Source organism: Anolis carolinensis, chromosome 2 (genome assembly GCF_035594765.1).
Source record: "Anolis carolinensis isolate JA03-04 chromosome 2, rAnoCar3.1.pri, whole genome shotgun sequence".
Lineage (NCBI taxonomy): Eukaryota > Metazoa > Chordata > Lepidosauria > Squamata > Dactyloidae > Anolis > Anolis carolinensis.
Genome location: NC_085842.1, coordinates 248635652 through 248653452, shown reverse-complemented (window position 1 = coordinate 248653452; position 17801 = coordinate 248635652).

Here is a 17801-nt window from a genome sequence, read left to right as displayed (position 1 = left end):
CCCTTCTTTGGGTTAAAAAAAACCTCATCTGCTAAGCCACCACCACCACAGACTGAAGTGCCTCACACTGATTCCTGATTTACATAGTCCCAGTTGGAAGCTAATGAAGACTGCTGAGCCACCTTTCAACAGGCAGATAAACCTTCATGTATTTAAAAGCAGGGAATGCGCGCTTGTTGCTGGCAAATTATTCATCTAAGATCTGAAGTTTCTGACACCGCCTGCGTCAGATAAACTGTCACCCAAATTGCAAACTAATTAGTGATTCAAACATTTTCGAGCTGATTGATGACAGAATAATTTACGCTTGTTTCTCAGTTTCCAGCTGGCACAGGCTGCTGACTGGAGCCCTAATTAGCGCGAGTACATCAGTCATGTTCTGCCAAGGCAGCACATACAATTAAAAGGCAGTTTAAATGGAATATCACATTAAAAAGGCTGGTAGATGCAAATGTGAGGAAACAGCACTTTAGGAAGAAATGACAACAGAACCCCATAAACCAAAACAGAATAGATCAGGATTTTTTAAAGGCACACACACACACACACACACACACACACAAAGAAGGAACTTTTACTTTATTTCGATTCTTTAGCAGCAGCAACTGAACAGAACGAGCCTAATGTGTTTGTTAAATACTTTTTAATCTGATAAACTTTGGAAACCATTAACTTCTATTAAGGCTCTGGGCAAATACTTTCATGTTTATTTTGTCCTGTTGGCTTCAGGAGTAGGGTACTGAAACACTGTCACTACTTTATGGCTTACCCCAAACATCTCTCATTCAATGTTGGAAAGAAAGCATGGTATAAACCAACCAATGAACAAATACATTTCTGGTCATTGCCTTTTATTGTCACCACCTCCTGCAGAGCACTATATATGTGCTTAAAGATTAAACAAAGCTACATGCAATAGTGCCCCTGGAAAAGTGAAACCAATATTATTTAAAATGCACAATTTTTTACATTGCAGAACATGTGTCTATGAATCTCAAGGTCCTCCAGAGTGACTTTATGGTTAACTTTCAGCAGAATGATGTAGACATTTATAGAGAGGACATACTAAATCCATGAATAATCAGCTCCAAAAAGTTGAATTCACAAATGTGGAAGGCCAATCATATAGAGTTTATATTTTAGGATCTATAAACAAACTAGGGACTTGGGAGGATTTGCTTGATGGACAGGATTTGCTCTGAATAATCTTGTACATCAAGTTCAGCAAAGTCTACCTGAAGACAATATCCATTCATCTATTTGTTCTTTCATCATATATCATATCAAAACTCAAATGCATTCATAAAAAAGCATCCAAATTACTGTCTGGAATCCTGTAGCAGAGTTATGAATACGTGACCTAGAGTTACACACATGTGACTGTTATGGATTCACGATCCCATTGTAGACCCTAATTTAGACACTCCATGGATTCTGTGAAAGTCTCCCAATCTCCACTTATCAGGAAGTAGCTTCTGTGATTGATAGGTGTCCATTCCTTGTTGCTTGGGAAGGAACTGGCTGCCATGCGCAATCTCCAGTGCAAGGAGGAATTGTGATAGGGATCCCGTTTCTAGCCATCACAATTACACAAGCAATTCCCAGGGCAAAAAATGAATTCTGTTTCACAAAAGCTTCTAGAAGTGACATCTCACCTTCTAAATCGTTTGTAAGTATCCATCCGACTTTCTAACTAGGATTAACAGAGTGAAAACTAAAGACAGCTCCAGTAATGATTGTGTAGACAGCAAATTTCACTAAGTCTTTTTTGTGCCTGGTTGCATAACATGCAATTCCTATTGAAATGCCCTCTTCTACACAATGATGAAAGACATAGAAGCTATCTCTAGTTTTTACTCTGGTAACTTTGTTTCTATCATCATCATAAGAATTCTCTGGTATACTTCTGAAAATTCTAACTACAGCAAACTACAAATCTCAAATGACAATTAAAGTAGTAATCTTCAAAATGTGTTTTGGATTTCACACTAATTCCATTTTAGCAATATGATTCCACATTAATTGCCAAGTCAAGAGGGTATGGAATCCTAGGACTGACAATGCATCGATTGATATATACAATTCTCAGCCAGAGAACCTTGGTGCCTCACCAAACGGCAAATCCCAGAATTCTGTAGGATATTGCTACTACGATTAATGTTATGCTGAAATGGTGTATTGTGAAAGGACTCATAGATTCATACCAAACACATGCATGGGAAAAACATAGTGTTACACAATTGCTGTGAGTGGAACTAGTGTCTGAGTAAACATAGATTTTCAACTTACAATTCAGGAAATTGAACACCTCTCATTTTAGTCCTTGTGCCAGTAGACTTCTGCCAATGCTGATTTTGCTGTTTTGCTAGCATGGCTGTACATCTTTGGGATCTGCTGGTGCAAGTAAGCTTAGGAGAAGCCCTTTCCTACCTTTACCCAACTGGCATAGGTTTAGAATAAAATTGTGGTGTGTATCATTTGTTAAATGAGTGATAGAAAATCTCAGGGCAAACATGGACTTATGCTAACAGAAATGAAAACCCAGTCTCTTTATTAATATATTGAATTCTTCACCTCCAGAAGATGAAGGTTTTATGGATCTTCTTGTAAATGATCACAAAAACAAGGGACAGGAGCACAAGCTAATGAAATATTTTCAGAAACTTAGAAAGCATCACAAGATAAGCCACTACAGGATTTAAAAACCAAATTAGTAACTCTGGGAAAATGAAAGGCCACAAGTATTTTGTAAGTGCAATTTGGATTGCAGGTCCAAAAACAAGGCAGCTCAGCTGAAATGTCAGGAAGTACATTTTTATATACAAGCTTTAAAAGGTCTAAGGTAAATAGCTAATTTACATATGGAGTTAATTTAATTTAATAGCAATATACTGAGATCTCAAAGATATGTATCTTGCTAATGCTGTTTCTTACAGCAATAGTCCACAACAACAAATTCACAAGGGTCATATAAAACTATTTGCTTTAGGGGGTTTCATTGGTATCCATACATAGAATTAATTGGAAAATAAATTGTATGGAAACAATACAGTCCAGGAACAATCTGCAATTTTGATGTTTTGCAAGATTGCAATCTGGTTTCATTTCTAGAGGTGCAACAATGAGGTATCCCACAGAAGGGATGTAACTAATATTTGTGATTGTTTTCATTCTTGATGAGAAAAGTTAACTTGACAGGTTAGGACCTGTTGAGAAACCCAATCAAAATACTGGCAATCTCCATAACATTTTTGCTCACATGTGAAAGTGAAAAGGCCAACACTTTTGAAAGCCCCCATTTCTTCTCTTTCTCCCAACAAACTTGTGCTCCCTTTCTCACAAAGAACTACAAAATGTGAAGAATTGTTGAAAATGTACAATAACCCTTGTAATATCACTGTAAAGAGAAAACTCTTAATTTTTCCCCTCCTTCTAGCATGTAGGAATGGACGAGACATAGACATGGGCATAGTCAGCTCTCTGCATCTTTATGGTTAACTTTTGTGGATTATTGTGGATTTGATTAATATGTTTTCTCTAGAAATCTCTACGTCATCCTGGGTGATTCTATGGTCAACGTCTGCCAGATATTGACCCAGTGTCATCATGGTTGACCCAGAGATTCCTAGAAGGGTGTTCTGGATTTTTGTTGAAGTTTCACCCAAACTCTAGGAGCATTTCCCAACTTTCCTTAGTATAGGGCTAAATCAGTTTAATATGGTTTACACTGTACCAAGAACCAAAAAGTCCCTGGGCATCCTGTAGACATCCAGGAATAACTTCTGGGCTTCTACAGATTATTGGTGGGTGAAAAGCAGCTCCTAGATTGTTTTTTCTTCTTCCTTCATCTGTCACCACCTTGACCACATTCTGATGTTATTTGACCATACATGTCCTTGTTTTCATCTGTGAACTGTTGAAGAGTATGTAAACAATAAATATAAGAATAAAAAGAATGGGTCCGAATAGATGCCCAATTGGACCCATCAAAAGCAGCATGATTTAACATGGGTGTCAACTAAATTGGTAGTGTAGTCCTAATGTTAGACAAGTAGATCTGAAGTAACTCAGGTCACATCTACACTGTCATGTAAAGTAGTTTGTAACTGTGTTATATGGTTAGAGTAGACCAGGGTCCTTCAAACATTTTAAGCCGAGGGTCTGTCAGACTTCTGGATGGCTGGACTATAGTTTGAGCCAATGGGATTTTGGCCTGCATAAATAGGAGTATAATGTCTAGATCCATGGAAGTCAGTGGCCTAAAGAACCGGGCATGCTTAGCCTGCAGAAGAGAAGGCTGAGAGGAGACATGATGGCCATGTATAAATATGTGAGAGGAAGTCATAGGGAAGAGGGAACTAGCTTGTTTTCTGCTGCCCTGGAGAATAGGACACAGAACCATGGCTGCAAATTACAGGAAAGGAGATTCCACCCAAACATTAGGAAGAACTTCCTAGCTGTGAGAGCTGTTCAGCAATGGAACTTCTGCCCTGGAGTATGCTGGAGGCTCCTTCTTTGGAGGCTTTTAAGCAGAGTCTGGATGACCATCTATCAGGGGTGCTTTGAATGTGATTTTCCTGTTTCTTGGCAGCGGGATGGACCGGATGACTCACAAGGTCTCTTCCAACTCTATGATTCTATGATTCTATGAGTGCCACAATGAGGAAAAACAAATCAGGAAAAAACAAACAAAGGAGCTGTCTTACTGCCATGGTTAATGGCAAGCTTCAGAAAAAAGACAACTGTTGGACTATTTCTCCACTTGTGGAAAAAGCCAGTGATATGGTCCTTATATAAAGAATCCAAAGAATTTCAAGTGGCCATTTGCACAATGCTGTAGATGTTATGGTCATTTTCATTATTCATTATATTAAATGGGGAAACTATTTTTGAGGGAGGAGGTTAAATGTTTTACAAAAACTACTGGCCTTTTGCTACCAAAGCTTGGCAGCTATCTTTATTTTACATGGTTTGTTCTTTACAATTTAGGTATATTCATCTCAATGCTCTTTCAGTTGGCACACAGGTACATGCCTCTAGGGGCTAATTTGATTTGTCACTTCAGTAATAAGGAATGATGATAGCTCTAATCTCATATTTTTATTTACACTTGAACTCTAAAAAATGCACACATCCTCGTCTCAATGCATTTTTCTATTGTTTTCTATTGGCAAAGCAACAATGGAGCAGAGGACAAAAAGGCACACTTCCCTGCTTGTGTAGAATAGGTGTTAAAACTACAGTGCCAGACCCTTGTTGTAATGTATACTGCATATTTGATGATACTAGTTCATCTTACTCCAATGTGACCTCTATGTGGGGGAGGTTTTCATGAATATAAACTGCCTTGGGGTTCAAACCTTGTCTGCTAAGGTGTTTTTGAGATTATCTATAGAACATGACAGATGAGCCCTTGACTCGTACAACACTCAAGCTCAGAACAAAGAGGAGTCACTATGCTAAACACAAATAGAATGCAAAGCAGAAGATGTGCTAAAGCACTCCAATTTGTTTCTAAGAGTGGTGAAGGCTGAAAGCTAATGTTATTCACACTCTCACAAAATGACATATGAGTCTGTGAGACACAAACTAGGTTAGGTGGTAACTGTCTTTTTAAAGAATTCATTTAATAATTTATACCAGCAAATCTACACCAACACATACAATTTCAGCATACATTTCCAGGCTCTGATCTCTGGACTGCAAACGCTGACAGATGTCAGTGCTTAACCTCTTGTCTTGCTGCAAGGAGGAACTGAGTCACTTGAGGAGAAACTGGGAAGATGGGGGAGAGGGTGTTATCCACACTGCATAATTATAGCATTTTAACCCCACTGAGACAGCACCATTCTGTGGAAACCTGGGATATGTAGCTTTGGTGAAGCACTTTGAGTTCTCAAATGCTATAGGTGTTGATGTTCACTGGCAGCTAATTTCTAGCCACCTTGTGAAACTACAAATCTCTGGATTTTATATGATGGAGGCAGATGGAGGAGAATGGTTAAAGTGGGATCCAACCACTATTACTGCATAGTGTGGATACATGATGCCTTCAAGCATTGCTGTGTTTACTAAAAGTCAACATGGATTTCTCACAAACAAGTCATGCCAGATTAATCTTATCTCTTTTTCTATAGAGTTACAAGCTTGGTAGATGCAGGGAATGCTGTGAATGTAGCATATCTTGATTTCAGTAAGACCTTCAACAAGGTCCTTCATGACCTTCTTGCAAACAGACTAGTCAAATGTGGGCTAGGCAATGCTACTATTAAGTGGCTCTGTAGTTGGTTACGCGACTGAGCTCAAAGTTGTTCACCTTCATGCTGGGAAGAAGTGACTAATGGAGTGTTTATTAATTATGATGCCTGGCTTGATAATAGTACATGTGAAAAAGATTTTGGATTCTTTGTAGACAACAAGTTAAACATGAGCCAAGAGTATGATGCAGCAGCTAAAAAGGTCAATGGGATTTTGGGCTGCATAAAAAGGAGTACAGGGTCTAGATTGAGGGAAGTCATAGTGCCCCTCTAATCTTCTTTGTTCAGACCTCACCTGGAATACTTTGTCCAATTCTGGGCACCACAGTTTAAAAGAAATGTTGACAAGCTGGAAGATGTCCAGAGGAGGGTGACTAAAATTATCAAAGGTCTGGAGACCCTATGAGGAGTATCACAAAGAGCTGGGTATGTTTAGCTTGCAGAAGAGAAGGCTGGGAGGAGACATGGTGGCCATGTATAAATATTTGAGGGAATATCATGAAGAAGAGGGAGCAGGTTTGTTTTCTGTTATCCAGGAAAATAGGACTCGAGCAATGGGTTCAAATTACAGAAAAGGAGATTCCACCTGAACATTAGGAAAAACTTCCTGACTGTAAGAGCTGTTCAGCAGTGGAAAACTTTGCCTCGGAAGCTCCTTCTTTGGAAGCTTTTAAACAGAGGCGGAATGGCCATCTGTCAGGGGTACTTTGATTGTGCTTTTCCTGCATGGTTGGAGGGTTGGACTAGATGCCCTATGTGGTCTCTTCCAACTCTATTATTCTATGATTCCATGATCTGTCATCAGGTTGTGGCTTGGATGTGTGAATGGACTGTTGCAGACAGAACTGCTATACTTTGTCACATAATCCAGCTGTGATGCCTGTTAAAGAAGTCATCTCACACATTTAAGTGAAGTCATGACAGACATTCAGTGAAGTTATCAGCCACTAGTCACCAAGTACGTAGCAGTGACACGGAGAAAGGCCAAAGCATTGTAGAAGGTCCACATTTTGCACATATTGGGTTCAGCATTTGGCATGTATACATTATATATACTGAAAAAGTCTCCTGAGTGAAACTAAGAAGAGCCACTGAAAAAAATGACAGTGCTAAGCCACAACGTCCAATGGTCTGATTTGGTATGTTTAATTTCTTCAGAGAGTTTGGGGGGGGGGGGGGGAGGAAATTGCATTCAGGAAAGTATGACTTAGGCCAAGGAAAATTCAAAGTTCACTCATATGTTAAGTTCTTAGATTTCAAAATGCCTGAACTAATTTCAACTAAATGTATTCCCAAATAAATTATGATGCAGACAAACATCAGTCATTTTGCTATTAGATATGCAGGGGAAACCTGTTCTGTAGAGAAACATTATAACCTGTGAATCACTGAAAGGAGTCAACAGACCAGTGTGGTAAAAATGATTCCAGATTTCTTATTCTTCTACATACTCACTCTGAGATGATAAGCTGTGAACTCATAATGGGATTTTTCAGAACCTGAGGCCCCTTTTCGATGACAGAAGAATGATATTCTTTCATTTGCATATTCACATAAGCATTTTGATCCCCCAAGGTTCAATGCCATATCTCACCAGGTGAGAGGTCTCATAGTTGTTACGTGGCTTAAAGTAATTCCTGACTTATAATGATGACCATGAACTGAATCTAACATGGGGGTTTCTTGCCTAGATTTGTTCATAGGAAGTTTGTCATTGTCTTCCATTGAGGCTGAGAGGGTGTGACTAGCTCAAAGTCACCCATTTGTTTTCCATGGTCAAGATGTGATCTCCCAAAGTTTTAGTCCAATACTAAAACTACTACACCATGCTGGCTCTTGTTTGAACTCTATATCTTCACTGTAACACCATACATAGCTTTTTTCTAAAGATCAAAGATGCTGCATTCACAATGACAGCTGAGTCTTCAAAAGACAAAACTAAAACACAAAGATTTTAATCACCTGTTTGGCCTGCACATGATAAAACTGATGGTTTCTCTCTCTCTACCCCCCCCCCCCCCCCGCCTCCAGCGTTCAAACTGACATTCATTAGTTCCATCACTGGGGACTGAGATGATGTGATAACCTTGTAAACATTATGTTATGATGATTCTAGAGACCTCACAATGGGAATACTAACTTTGGCAATGTTCCCATGACAAATGCCATATGTTTGAATGACTCCACTGGATAAAAATTACACATATTCAGCTTTTCACTACCTGTCAGAGATTAATATGCTAGTTTTGAGATTGTGGCGATAATTGTTGTTGCTGCTGTGATTGTTGTTGCTGTCTTATAGTTATATTTATTAGGCATGTGCGATCAATGAAAAAACGTCTTAATACTCATTGCTAAATTAGGGGGACATGGAGAATTGTTTCTAAAGTGTTTCTAAAATATTGTTTGGGGTCTGTATCATAACTATAATAATATAATGAATTCTTTGTTACTTTTCATTAAGTAATTGCACAAAGGGGAGCGGAGTCCAACCCCCTTCTACTAGGCAGGAAAAGCACAGTCAAACCAATCCCAACAGATGGTCATGCACCTTTGAAATGATAACAACAACAACAACAACAACAACAACAGGAAACCTATTGGATAAACTTTGGTGTTACTGCCTCTCAACTATGCCTACCTCACAAGATTGAGGAGAAGTTACTTTTAAAATACAGGTGCTACATTGCCTCCAGGTCAGCAGCACAAGAGAATTCAAAAGGCCCCATTTTCCAGAATTCTGCTCACTTCCTGCATTAAAGCCCCAATGTGAGTGTGATATCTGCCTCTCTCTCTGGGTCGGCCATGTGCTGGAGGGGCTTCTTCCTTGTCTGGCCATCCAGCCAGGCATCCCTCCCTTCCTCCCACTCGCCTGCCCTGGGCCCCTCGCTGCCCCTTTGGGTAAAGAGTGGGGCTTCTCTCTCCACTCCAGCCTCTCCGTCCTCCTCGAAGCCCTTTGGAGGAACCAAACTCTTTTAAATTTATTTTAAAAATAAATTTATTGGACATTTCCATTTTTTCACACACATGCATGGGAAAAAAGGTGTGAAAGCTGGGTAAAAAAGAAAAAGGGAAGGTAGAGGTTTTGGAGTTAGTGTTAGTAAAATAAGTCTACCAATATCTACTATTTCGCATAGGGAGGGGGATGCAGAGACAAGATAAAATGCAATGTACATAATTATGATTATTACATATAGTTTTTCATTTCCATTACACTTATTTTTTATTAAAGTAATTAGTCTCTTAATATCAAACTCTATGTATGAATCTTATGAATAGATTCAAAAAACGAATTACAAATGAAGTTTTGCACACCCCTAATATTGATGTATACTCCACTTTTCTCCAGATTTGGGATCCAAAACAGTAACAAATTAAAAGTTTCCTTTTTTGTATTGAATCAATTACCACTCGGACAAGAAGACACTACTGAAGCTTTCTTATTGTAAAACTAGAAAGTCAGCAACTAAAATTGCCCCTGAGATACATAACACCAAAAGTAACTAATGCTTAAATGACATTTTAAACGATCCTTTGAAATGTATCACCCATCCCCCCTGCCTTCCCTCCATTCCCCCCTCCCCCCGGAACAGCAATTCAAAATATTATCATTGTGTCATTTTAACTGTGTGGAACACCTGGTTCAAGGTGGTGAACCACCTTGGAAATGAGGAAATCTGAGGATAATTCAAAATAGATAAATAGGCTCTTGGTATCAACTGGGGTTTGGTTCCTGGGCCACCTCCACCTGTCAGATGATGCTTAACTACTATTATATACAGTAGTAAAATGGTATAATTTATATATAATGACAAAATCAAGGTTTGTTTTTTGGTTTAAAAAAATATTTCTAAGTCATGGATGATGGCTGAATTCATGGGCACAGAATCCTTGTATGTGGATGGCCAATTGTATATGAGATTGACTTGTATTGAATTGCATTGGGGGTTTTCTTTAAGGAAAAGTAAAAGGATGCTTTGTGTCTCTTCTTTTGGTTCTGATTGGGTGATCAACATACCGGTGCCTGTTTTTGTTTCCACAGAAAGTTATAACTCTCTAAAGATGGAATTCTGGAATTCTCAATGGTAGCTAAAACATCTAATGTGCATATGGCACACATTAGCTGTTTATATAATATAACACAATGCAAGTTGACTTCCCTACAAAAGAGGAGAAGCTTTTTTGCACAGAAAGGTAACATTTCTGACTCTGACTACCTTGATGACATCTGTAGGCATCATTTGCTCATGGCCCACTCTTCTAAAAATTGTGGTTTTATCATAGCTGAGAGCTAGTGTGATGCAGTTGTTAGAATGTTGGACTACAACTCTGGAGACAAGGATTTGAATCGCTCTTCAGCCATGAAAATTCACTGCATCACTTTGAGAAAGGCACACACTCTCACAGCCTCAGGGGAAAACAAAGGCAAACCTGACTGGTGTATGGCAACCCTAAATATAAAGTTGCAAATCAGCTGAGTAGGCATTAGATAGGCTTAGCCTATCACTATGTGAAACAAACACAATTGCTTCTGCCCATTTGAAAATATTCCTCTCTATTCCACTTGCAAGACCTGGTAGCTTTGAGGTCTTGTTTTAACACTGGGAGAAGCTATGCAGAACCTGTCTGATATTCTAATTCCCAAAATATCTGCTCCCTGATAGGAAAATGCTAAAAGTAACATGTCTCCATTTATTTTTTTGCTAAGTTTTCTTCTGTAACAGATCTCTGTGGCTGATATTCTTCAGAACACGTCCAAATGCACACTATTAAATCATACCTCAGCAGGATGAGAGACACTTTACTGACAGATAATAATCCATCTGTCAGAAGAAATGTGTGCTGTTTTATATGCAAAATTCCTTGACTGGAATTAAGGTTGTGCTTTACTGTGATGTTTAGGAAGTGGATGTCTGTTAAACCCACCCTGTGGTGTGTGCTTTTTTTAAAAGGCCTTTTAAATTTTCAACCAGCATGACCTTTAAACAGTGTTTTTGCCAAGCTCAGCCTTGTGCTGCCAACCTCTGTGACTATTTTGTTTTGAAGTAAGTGGTTTTCTTACTGTTTTGGTACTAAAAACGCTCCCCTTCCCTCTGGTTCACTAAACAAACAGAAACAAATAAAAACACATCATAATTAAAACAAGATGATAGTGTGTATTACCTTTGCAGCTCAATTGCCTCCAATGCTTGGCAGCATTTACTTTACCCATTAGCAGATGTCTCATTTTCGGCTTTAAAAAATTATTCTTAACTTCCCTCATAAGTGGGTGTATTAAGGCTTATTGTAATGAACAGTGAAGCTAGTGGGGGCTAATATGCAACATGGACAAGAAAGAAATAAGAATTTGTGGTGTACATTGTGGCACTGGAGGCTGACCTGGATGATGATGATGATGATGATTCTTCACCTTCACCACCACCACCACCACCTCCTCCTCCTCCTTTTCAAAATGATGATTTAAGTCATAGTTAGAATAAGGCTACATCAATAGAAGCATAGTGTCTAGACTGAGGGAAGTCATAGTCCTATTCTATTGTGCTTTGGTCAGACCTCACCTTGAATACTGTGTCCCATTCTGGGCACCACAATTCAAGAACAATATTGACAAGATGGGATGTGTCCAGAGAAGGGTGACTCAAATGCCCAAAGGTTTGGAAACCAAACACTATGAGGAATGGCTGAGGGAGTTGGGTATGTTTAGTTTGGAGAAAGGAAGGCTAAGAGGGGACATAATAACCATATTTAAATATTTGAAAGGATGTCACATTGAGGAGAGGACAAGCTTGTTTTCTGCTGCTCTACAGACTATGGACCTCATCACATCGAGGTCTGAATCTGTGGGGCAGCAGGAGAAACCGTTGCCTTGCACCCTGCATCACCCGTTGTACCCCTTACCCCATCCCATGGGGGGAAGTGTTGCTCTTCGGCTTCCCTGTTCTTTCCTATATAACATAGAAAGCCTCCCATGTTCCTAGGGGAGAGTACTAGCACACTGCCTGGACACTGCCTGGCTTTATGGAGCCCCACTGGAAGTTGTCTTATATTATCTGATGACACCCAGCAGGCTCCATGGAGTAAGCATCCTGGCAGTATGCTAGGGTGCTTCTAGTACTCCATGTGATAAGGACACAATGGAGCAATGCATTCAAATGGCAAGAAAAGAGATTCCACCGAAATATTAGGAAGAATTTCCTGATGGTAAGTATTGTTCAGTTGTGGAATGTGCTGCCTTGCAGGGTGGTGAAGTAAACTTCTTTGGAGGTCTATAAGCAGAACTCTAGGATTCTATGATTCAGAAATGTAAGAAGAAGAATTGTTAGAGATGCTGGAATATGGCAACACCAATTTGGCAAAGGAAACATATGGCAAAAACTGTGCATTTGTCAAGGAGTCTAAAACTAAAAGCAAGGACTATATGCCTCCATAAAGTTAACTGCCATAAAGTCAACATCACGTTATGGAGACCATATGAAGAGACCTTCAAGTCATCCTATCAGCAATAGCCCTGCATAAGTCTTGCAGATTTGGGACCATGGCTTTCTTGATGGAAACACATCCACCTGAATTGAGGTCTTCTTCTTTTCTTACTGCTTTCTACCTTACCAAGCATTATTGTCTTTGGGTTGTTGTATGTCTTTCGGGCTGTGTGGCCATGTTCCAGAAGTATTCTCTCCTGACGTTTCGTCCACATCTATGGCAGGCATCCTCAGAGGTTGTGAGGCATGGATGGTGGAGCAGTGTGTTAAAGCGCTGAGCTGCTGAACTTGCAGACTGAAAGGTTCCAGGTTCAAATCCTGGGAGCGGAATGAGCGCTTGCTGTTAGCCCCAGCTCCTACCAACCTAGCAGTTCAAAAACATGCAAATGTGTGTAGATCAATAGGTACTGCTCCGGCGGGAAGATAACGGCGCTCCATGCAGTCATGCCGGCCACATGACCTTGGAGGGGTCTATGGACAACGCCGGCTCTTTGGCTTAGAAATGGAGATGAGCACCAACCCCCAGAGTTGGTCACGACTGGACTTAACTTCAGGAGAAAACCTTTACCTTTACCTATTTGTTATTGTCTTTTCTAGTGAGTTATGTCTTGCCATGAAATGGTCAAAGTATAATATTCTCAGTTTAGTCATCTTGATGTCTAGGGAAAGTTTAGGCCTGATTTTCTCTAAAGGTGCAACTATACTGTAGAATTAATGCAGTTTGACACCACTTTAACTGTCATGATCTAATGCTATGGAATCCTGGGAGCTGTAGTTTAATGAGTTACCAGCACTATTTGGCAGAAAAAGCTGAACTACAACTCCCAGGATTCCATAGCACTGAGGCACAGTAGTAAAAGTTGTATCAGACTGCATTAATTCTACTTTGGCCTCATTTATTCATACAACTCTTTTTCCTGCATTTTGTTTCAAATGAGTTTATTTTATTCATATGAACATCTTTCTAAACTGTCCAGCTTTCACACCATACATAGACATTAGAAATACAACTGCATAAGTAACTATAACTTTCTTATTTAATTATATATTTTTACATTTCAGGATATTGTCTAATTCCTTTTTTGATACCCTTCCAAGTTCTAGTCTCTCTCTCTTTTATTTAACTTCAATCTCCATTCTGTAATGCCTGAAGCAAGATACGGAAAATTTCAAACTATGTCAATATTCTTACCATCTAGTTTATCTAAATCACCCGTAGTCATTATTTTTGTTTTCTTAATATCCATTTTTTCCTTAATGACCAAGGACAAGATGGATGGATGGTATCCTTGAAGTGACTGGCTTGACATTGGAGGAGCTGGGGGTGGCGATGGCCGGCAGGGAGCTCTGGCACGGGCTGGTCCATGAAGTCACAAAGAGTCGGAAGTGACTGAATGTATAAACAAAAGATGTCCAGTTGTAAATGTGTCTTTGTATTTTCTTTCTTGATTTTTTCCAATTATTATTCCAAATCTTTCTATTTTCTGTTAGTAGTACTGTGTCAGCTACATATATTAAACTGTTGGGGGTTTCTCCCTTGTTTTCATGCCTTCTTCCTCTGAGTCTATTCTTCCATTATGGAATAGACTATAGCCACCCTGAATCCCTTCGGGTGAGAAGGGCGGGATAGAAATATTGGAAATAAATAAATAAATAAATTATAAGCAATATGTGCAGCATACCAGTGAAACAGATAGGGTGATAAAGTGCAGCCTTGGCTGAATTCCTTCCCTTTGGAGTAAAAATATTTGTTGTTGAATCTCAAGTATGATTTTGCTTGCATGAGAGATTAATGCAATGTTCCTGTGGTTACTTTTCTGAGGGTTTTTAGTGTATATTTAGTGTTTTCAATCTGTGAGCCATTATTTTCTTTTTCATATTTGTTGACAGATTTCAGCTGGAACTTGTGTCGAGTCTGTCTCTGTATATTGAAGCAGGTCCTATTAATATGCTATCTATTCCCAGTTATTTATTTCTCAGAGTGTAGCTTCCATTTGCTTTCTAAAATAGTAGGTTCATCTTCAAATGGTTCTTTGAATGCTCCTTTCATCTCTTTTATATACTTCTTCAGTGTATTGTTGTCATCTTTTTTTGGGGGGGTTGGTCTTGCAGTGTTTTCAAAGTTACCCTTGATTTCTCGGATCTTATGGAAGAGGTCTCTTGTTCTTCCTTTGTTGTTCTTGTTGTTTTGTATTTCTCTGCATTGATTATTATAGTACTTCTCTTTCTCTGTGCACAAGTCACTGAAGAGTTGCATTCAGGGTTCTGGCCATATTTCTGTCACCTTTTACTTTTGTTTTTCATCTTCCCTCAACTGCTAGAATATTTTCATCTCTCTTTTATTGAGAATTCTCTTTCATTTTGATTGAAGATCAATGTTGATTGCTTAATCTGCAGCCAGTCGAGTACAACCATCCTCTGGAATGGTCCTGGAGGCAACCACCCACTCTGTGCCTGACCCTCAGCTGTGGTCCAGCCAAGCCAAAAACTGATTCAGTTTCACTGGATCATCCCTTTTTTGTTGCCATTAGTTGTGATGTCTCATGGGCCATGTAGTCCCGTTCCTAGTACTGTTGTGGCAGATGAAGAGGAGAATTTGGGTTTCCCACCGTTTCTGCCAGATTTAGAGCCCTTGCAGCTGCAGGATGTTTGCCCACAAGAAGACAGTCAAACAAGCCTTGAGCCGAAATCTCCCCCATTTTCTCGCCGCCTTTATTATAATCAAGATAGACACGCTAGGGAGGCGACTCGCCGAAGCGCCAGGATCGCTGCCAGACAATTAGATGATTAAGTCTGTTTCCCTTGGGAAAGTTTAAGGAGTCCTGCATCTGGACACAGAATAGGTTTCGTTTCTTGTTCCCCAGAGAAAGCGTTCTCTGGCGGGAAAACAAGATCCTATATAGGTGTTTGGCCACAAGGATTCCTTGCGGAGTCAATTCGTCAACTATGGGAGTAGATTGTGTGTGGACTACGCTACTCCAGTTTCCAGGACCTTGCTCTCGTCCCAGCCCTGCCTTGTTCCCCGGACCTCGCCACGGATTCGCCACGGACCCTGTTCTTGTTCCTCGTTTCTTGCTGCTTTGAATCAAGCCTTATTTGCCAAGAACCTAGTTTGCTCTCCAGCCTTGCATCAAGTTCCATGGACTAAAGGACCTTGTTATTTCCCCTCACTTTGCTTGGCAAAGTGTGTGTTTCGGTTATTGGATTATAACTTTGGACTTTAATATCTCATATTGGACATTGTTTTCCTGGACTATATTTGACCTTTCCTGAAAGGTCTACTTCTGAACTATATCCTACACTTGTTTTTATTGACTTAATATATTTCTTTAATAAAGATATTAGATAGATTCTGGCCTCTGCGTATGGTTATTGGTGCTCTGCAGCCTGGGTCCTGACAGTTTGACTCCGCCACCTTAAGCACCAATTAACCTAAGCCAGAATGTCTACTGGAACCGGGGCGGAAGCCCAACCACTCAGCTACACCATCTCCAAGGATGAAGTGGACAGAATCCGAGATATGCTCCATACGCAGGAGGGAGAAATACGGGGTTTGAAGGAACGCGGAACCCGTCTCCCTGCCCTGGCGTTGCCAACCAAGTTTTCTGGAGAAGCTTCCAAGGTTCATGTTTTCCGTCGCCAATGCCAGGCATACCTAGAAGCCCGTAATGCCGAGTTTCCCCAAGAAGACATCAAGGTGGCGTGGATTTACAGTCTCCTAGACGGGCCAGCGGCCAATTGGGCGACAGCGCTGTTCGATGAAGCCTCCCCGCACCTAAGTTCCGCGCAAAACTTCCTGAATCACCTTAAGGCGACTTGGGGGATCGAGGACAATTTAGAGGCGGCCGGCCACAAACTCCGGCGCCTTTCCCAAGGGGACAGGCCCTTGTCCCAGTACATAGCCGAGTTCCGAGTGCTGGCCCAAAACACCGGTTGGAATGACATAGCCCTCAGAGGACAGTTTCGGGAGGGTCTCAACATCGAGATGTTGGAAGAAATCTCCAAGGTGGATCCTCCAAACTCTCTTGAAAGACTTATTGATCAATGTTTACGAGCCGAAGTCATGCTTGCCAACAGAAAACAGTGGCTCCGAGGCCAGAGTGGAAGAGCTGGAGCAAAACCTCCCGCTCCCGCTGGCATCCAGCCACGTCCAGTGTGGAGACCCCCGCCACCAGCCCCTTACCCCAGAGGAAGCGAGGAGGTGCCGATGCAGTTGGGCAATGTGCGTCCCAGATTAGATGTTGCCGAGAAGGCCCGCCGTCAACGTTTAAACCTCTGTTGGTACTGCAGAAACGGGGGCCACTTTGCCAGAGAGTGTCCAGCCAAAGGAAAGCCCGCCGCTCGTTTGGCGGCGGCGTCCTCCGTGGAGACGAAGACGGCCGAGGCGGCTGGCGCAAAGCCGGCGGGGGAAGCCAGCGACCGGGCGTAGAGAGGCTCGCCAACCCGGTCAGAAACCCCACTCAAGAGCCGCCAACCGGGGTCCTATTTCTCCTAGTGGTCACCTTGTGGTCAGCGAAAAAAGGACCTGTCATGATCCATGCCATGATAGACTCAGGAGCAACAAACAATTTCATCGATAGAGAGTATGCCGACTCTCTGGGATTACAATATCATGATTTCAAGAACGCCCGGGTGGTGCAAGCCATAGATGGCCGCCCCCTAAAGACAGGTCCAGTAAGCCAATGGTCTGAACCCACCAGAATGTGGATAAGGGAACACATGGAAGAGATTTCCTTTTTTGTTACCGAGGTTCCTCACTTCCCTGTGATTTTGGGAATCCCATGGCTGACACTCCACGACCCTAGCATCTCATGGACCAACAGAGAACTGCAGTTTGCTTCTAAATATTGCCAAAACCATTGTCTTGTAGCCAAGGTCTGTCATGCCACAGACGCTGAAGCCATCATCACCTTGCCCAAGAAATACTCAGACTTTTGGGATGTTTTCAATGAAAAGGAAGCCGAGAAACTACCCCCGCATAGACCTTATGATTGTGCCATTGACTTGGTGGAGGGGGCCCCGATCCTGTGAGGACACCTCTACTCCCTGACTGAACCAGAGCAAG